The sequence below is a fragment of the Lacerta agilis genome, chromosome 8 (genome assembly GCF_009819535.1).
Source record: "Lacerta agilis isolate rLacAgi1 chromosome 8, rLacAgi1.pri, whole genome shotgun sequence".
NCBI lineage: Eukaryota > Metazoa > Chordata > Lepidosauria > Squamata > Lacertidae > Lacerta > Lacerta agilis.
In genome coordinates, this window is record NC_046319.1 from 18,837,290 (window position 1) to 18,843,513 (window position 6,224).

Genomic DNA, 6,224 nt, shown 5'->3' on the forward strand with positions numbered 1-6,224 from the left:
TTGCGCCACTTTAAGAACTATGAGAGAACCTGAAAACTCACCCAGGAGGTTCAGCTCCAGTGGGGACCCATTTTTTTAAAAAAACAAAATGTCAAAAAACAACAGCCACACACCAATTGCCCTCTTAGCAGCGCAACCTGGGCTGCACCCAGGACTGCCTCATCAGCACAAATTTGCACCCTCCTGGAGTGATTTCACCCGACTGGAATGTGCCCTTGAGCTGTGACGTTGCCTCCTTTTTACCTGGTGGATAGAAAAGCGCATGTAAGTGAATGTAGGAACTAGCCTACTGGGCAAAGTTACATTCTAGATTAGATCGTCTACAATACCCACTCTTGCGACCTGAAACTCACTGTTGTGTCTTTGTCAGCTTGGCCAGCAGATGGAGCACGTATCACAAAATAGGGTGAAGTTACTAGTGAGTCAAGAGGAACATCGGAGGAGTCTTCTGGATCAGGCCAGTGGCCCATCTAGTCCAGCATCCTGTTCACACAGTGGCCAACAAGATGCCTGCGGGGAACCCGCAAGCAGGACCTGAGCACAAGAGCCATCTCACCTCCTGTGGTTTCAGAAGCAATGCTGTCTCTGACGGTGGAGACATAAGCTAGTAGCCATGCATAGCCTTATCCTCCATGAATTTGTCTAATCCTCTTTTAAAACCACCCAAGGCCATCACTACCTCCTGCGCGAGTGAGTTCCATAGTTTAACTATGTGCTACATGAAGAAGTATTTTCTTTTTAACTTGCTTCCTCCATCCTCAGAAGGTTTGGGGAAATCTGTCCCTTTCAGTTTGACATATTTCTGCATCAGTTCAAGATTTATTGCTATACAGTGGTACCTCGCAAGACGAAAATAATTCGTTCTGCGAGTGCTGTCGTATAGCGAATTTTTCGTCTTGCGAAGCACCAACGGGAGAATAGCGGTTTGACGAAAAAAAGAAAAAAAAATTGGATTTTTTTTCGTCTTGCGAGGCAAGCCCATTGAAAAATTCGTCTTGCGAGACAGCCTTCCGCTAGCGAATGCCTTTCGTCTAGCGAGGCATTCGTCTAGCGGGGTACCACTGTACCACCCAAGTTTGTGGCCATCACTACCTCCTGCTCGAGTGAGTTCCATAGTTTAACCATGTGCTACATGAAGAAGTATTTTCTTTTTAACTTGCTTCCTCTATCCTCTATCCCTTTCAGTTTGACATATTTCTGCATCGGGTCATGATTTATTGCTATGTTGTTTTTCATCAGCATTCTCACCAGCAATTCTGCAAGTATACACATTTTTGCAAGTGATAGCCCCTAACGCCATGCAGTTTTTGCATTGCATATCATTTCCGCCAGCATATGCATCTTTGTGAACACTTCCCCTGCAATATATGCACTTATGTGCACGTTAATTTTGCATCGCAAAATTCAGGCACCTGCAAATCCGTCAGCATTTTTGTGCAAATCTCTCCCAACACTCACATTTTTTGCATGCAGTTGTCATGGACGGGCTGGATGCAGAGGACTGGTGGGAGGCACCAGCTGGGGAACCCCGAAGGGAACCCTCAGAGAAAGAAGGCTCCGAACCAGGAGATTGGTGGTGGGACGATGATGAGTGGTCAGAGGAAGAAGAGGCAGCAAACTGGGAGGAAGAGGCTTCAGAAGCTGAAGGCATAACAGGATTTAGTGAGGGGGAAGAGGCTGGGGCAGAGAGCAGTCCAGCATCAGAGGCAGAAGCAGAGCGGGGTCCAGAGGCAGAGTGGAGGCAGGCTGCTGAAGAAGCCAGGGAGTCTCCCTTTCCTGATGCATCCAACTCCCTTCCTGTCTGGTCTCCCAGAACATGTGGAGAGATGAAGAGGGTGGAGCAATGAGAGACAAGGCAAACTAGCCTTAGACTGCTGGGGAAGGAACTGGGGGAGGAGCCTTAGAGAGCAGTGAGAAGGCACTGCCTCATTGGAACAACACCTATTGGGAAGAGTTTCTGTGGTCGCTAGGCCTGCATTGCATGTGCATTCCGTAGTTGACCTCCTTTGCAATGTTTTAGTTTGAAATCTTTAACATTTTAGTTTCCTGTTCCTTACAGTGCATCAAATGCATGCTTTATATTTGCCTTTCTTCAGTCATGTTTTGTTCCTGATTGTGTCTTTTGATGTTTGCATGTGTTGCAAATGGACTTGAGATTGCCCCCCCCTTAAAATTAAGTGGGACAGAAATGAAATGAATAACAATAATAATAATAAAACTAGAATATGATGCGTCAAAGGGCCACCATTACAGAAACCATGCAATGGAGCAAAGGATAGCTTGAACTCATGAGCTTATCTTGGGAGTTGTACAATCTGAATCCTGCACACTCAGCAACTGCTGAGGAGAGAAATTGGTGGGAAATACCCCAAAACACATGGGCTTTGGTCATGTATAGAAATAGCAGTCCTGCCAAAAGCTGATTTAATCATTTTTTTCTACACACATCTCAGTCTGTGTCAGCACCTTTTAACTCTTCTGCTCGTCGCTACCCCTGCCAAATTTGGTAGAACAATAGACTAAGCAAATCCTTCCTTGGCAGATAAGACCAATTCCTGTCAGCGAGGTTTTGAAACAACCACAAGGTGTCATATGCTGGCAATGAAATGGTGCATGCTATCTTGTACTTTAAAATTGAACCTTTCCATGTTTTGTATTTCATAGCTTTGTTAACTGCTTAAAGGTTTTTTTACAAACCAGCAGAATGCAGATTTTGTTAAATAAAATAAATACATGAATGTGGCTACAGCTTGTGGTGTGATCAGGCTGTAGAAGTGGTATTCACGGAATTATAGAATTATAGAGTTGGAAAGGACCCCCAAGGATCATCTAGTCCAACCCCCTGAATCGCAGCTAAAGAGTCCCCGACAGGTGGCCATCCAACCTCTCTTTAAAAACCTACAATGAGGAGAGTCCACCTCCTTCCGAGGTAGTCCATTCCCCTGTCAAACAGCTCTTACTGCCAAAATTCATGCCTCACAACCTGGTCCAGGGCCTGATCTTGGATTTTGGATTGGGCCCAACCCAGATCCGTCCCTGAATGGATTCAGGGGCAGAGCTAGTTTACGTAGGGTTTTAAAAGCCCCAATTAAACATGCAATAGGGAGGGAGCAATGGGAGAAGGAGGCTCTGTGACTCTTCCCCCTCCTAACCACATTGCAGAGATCAGGATTGAACCAGGTGGGGTGGTGACCTGGTTCAATCCTGATGGGGGCAACTTCCCCAGCTCCTTCCCTGCAAGGTAACACACTGGCAAAGCAGGTCCCTGCTGGTTCAACCCTGCTCAGCTTGACTGTACACACATACGTTCCCCTGGTGGGAACAGGTGTGTTCAGCCAAAGCATAGTGTGGGGCTACTTGACAGCCCTCTTGCAAACACCCCTGCCCAGCACTAGAAGTTGTGGACATCCAACGAAGTCAAAAGCTGGAAGATTCAGGAGAGGTAATAGAAAAGACTTCTTAGTGAACTATGGAACTCGCTGCCCCGGGACGCAGTGACGGTCAACAACCTGGATGGCTTTGGAAGCAGATTAGACAACTTCATGGAGGACAAGGCTATGAATGGTGGCTGTGCTCAGCCTCCACATCTGGGGGCAGCAGTGCTTCAGAATACCAGTTGCTGGAAGCCACAGGAGGGGAGAGGGCTCATGTTCTTGCAAGTTTCCTATATACATCTGGTTGGCCACTTTGAGAACAGGATGCAAGAGTAGAATGGCCTGATCCAGTAGGCTCGTATTACAGGTGAAACTCGAAAAATTAGAATATTGTGAAAAAGTCCATCTATGTAAGCAATTGTTTTCATTAGCTACTGGAGTTTAATATATGAGATAGACTCATGACATGCAAAGTGAGATATGTCTAGCCTTTGCTTGTTATAATTGTGATGATTATGGCGTGCAGCTGACAAAAACCCCAAAGTTGAAATTGTTAATTTGGGGTTCTCACCAGCTGTACGCCATAATCATCACAATTATAACAAATAAAGGCTTGACATAGCTTGCTTTGCATGCCATGAGTCTATCTCATATATTAGTTTCACCTTTTAAGTTGAATTACTGAAAGAAATGAACCTTTCCACGATATTCTAATTTTTCGAGTTTCACCTGTATGTTCTCATCTGCCTTGGTAGCTCAGTTGGTAGAGCATGAGTCTCTTAATCCCAAGGTCGTGGGTTCAAGCCCCACATTGGGCGAAAGATTCCTGAATTGCAGGGGGTTGGACAAGATGACCCTTGTGGCCCCTTCCATCTCTATGGTTCTATGATACAGCCTGTAAGGTTCAAGAAGAGTCAGACACACAAACATACCCCGTTTTGTTAAGATTCACAGTTTATTTATTAATGTGAATACCACTTAATGCCAAAATAGGCTTCTGTGGCTTACAAAGTACAGAGAGGACTCCTTTTATGCCAGGGTGAGAAAGCTTTTTCATCCGGAAGGCTGCATCTAAGGGCAACTCTCTAAGGGTCACGTGCCAGGTGTGAGTTGGGTCACAAGTGAAAGTAGGAGGAGCAACACGTGTGAATGTTATCCTTGCACAGTTTCTGCACATGCTCACAAGCTCTATCCTCCACCCCGGCTAGTGAGAGATCCTGTTGGATAGTAAGAGCATTAACCAACAAGGGAGGGATGCTGGAAATGAGAGTGAAGCAGCTGGGTAAGGGGTGTGTGGCCTGGAGAGATGGAGCGTGGTCTCAGGATAGTTCCGAGAGCCAGATAGAGAGGGCTTGATACACACACACACACACACACACACACACACAGAGAGAGAGAGAGAGAGAGAGAGAGGGGAAAGAAATCCCCTAAAGAACACAAGAATACCAACCTGCCACAATGATGGCGTCCTTGGCAACCAAGCTCCAAGAGAGTGACTCTGAAATCAGAGATCGGAACTTAGCTGTTCCAAGCCTGCCTGCTGCCAGGAAAGACTGTTTCGAAATCAAGAATCCTTGAGCGACACCGCACCATTGCATGTCGAAATAGAATTCATCTGTTTGCATTTTTTAAAAAGTTAAGTCTCCTAAAATATGCTCTCCCCCCCCCATGGACTTTTGTCTAATATACACGTTTTTGGGAAACAATGTCGCCTAATATGGTGCATTATTTTCACAAATATATACCTTTTTTTACACACCTGTTTCCTAGCGTGCACTTTTTTTTTTGCATTGCAAAATCTGAAGCAGTGCAAGCTTTGAAAAAACCCCAACAACAACTAGCAAGTTTCCACTTGTGTATCAGTTCACAAAGTGCAAATTAGTAAATAAATGTTGGAAGCGCATAGGTATTCATTTCAGTTATGGGATTTTTTTTCCTTAACACTCATTCTTGAAAAGAAGTCATTGACTGAGTCAGTTTCCTGCCAGTGATAGATCATATTGAAACTGCACATCTACAAAATTATACTAGTAGATAAGTAGTTTACAAAACGAGGTGGGGCTTCTTACATGTAGCTTCCATCCCTACACATCTCAAAATCCAGTATCCATTACAATGGGGTTGGGGTTATCTCTATTTACTATGGAAGAGGTGCACAGGGTTCAATCCTGCTTTGTGCTGGTTTGCCAGGGTGTTTTCTGCAAGGAATGTGCCAACAAAGCAAATGCCTTCTCCTCACCCCACTCTGTGGGGCGTGTTGGGGTTCTCCACCCCGATCTAAATGGTTGCTTCTCTTGTTCTTGTGTTGGGAGTGCATGGGCTGTATGAAATGATAGCATGTGATCAGATGGGTAGTATAGAATCCAATAATTTTAGAGTGGGTAGGTACCCCCAAAGGGTCATCTAGTCCAATCTCTTATAACCCTAAAGAGCCCCTGCCAATAGTTAACAGTACTGGTAATTAGCAAATAGTAGTTAGAGTAGACCCACTGAAATTAATGCCCATAACTAACTTATTTCCATTTATTTCAATGGGTTAACTTTGAGTAGGACTTAGTTGGGTTGTATTCAATACTAGTCTTCTTCAGAGTAGGTGCATTGGTATGAACAGCCATGACAAACAGGTTCATTGGTTTCTATGGGTCTATTTGGAGCAAAGCATAGTTGGCTACAACCCTATGTCTTCATAGCTTTGACCATCCAAAAGAAAGATGTTTTGTGCTGCATCATTTGCCCCACATTTGTGCTTTTGAATCTACATGCAGAACCTCAGGCTGGAAGCTTTTCATATAGCCAGTTTGCCATGAATAGTTCTACCTTCTCTCCCTACCTTTCTGCTAGAACTAAGGG

At 44.7% G+C, this 6,224-nt stretch overlaps 1 non-coding gene across 1 annotated transcript; it reads left to right on the plus strand.

Annotated features, from left to right (window-relative positions):
• Positions 1-4,119: 4,119 nt before the first annotated feature.
• Positions 4,120-4,192, plus strand: TRNAK-CUU. The gene has a single exon. It is a non-coding gene; the product is annotated as a tRNA-Lys (tRNA).
• The last annotated feature ends 2,032 nt before the right edge of the window (positions 4,193-6,224 follow it).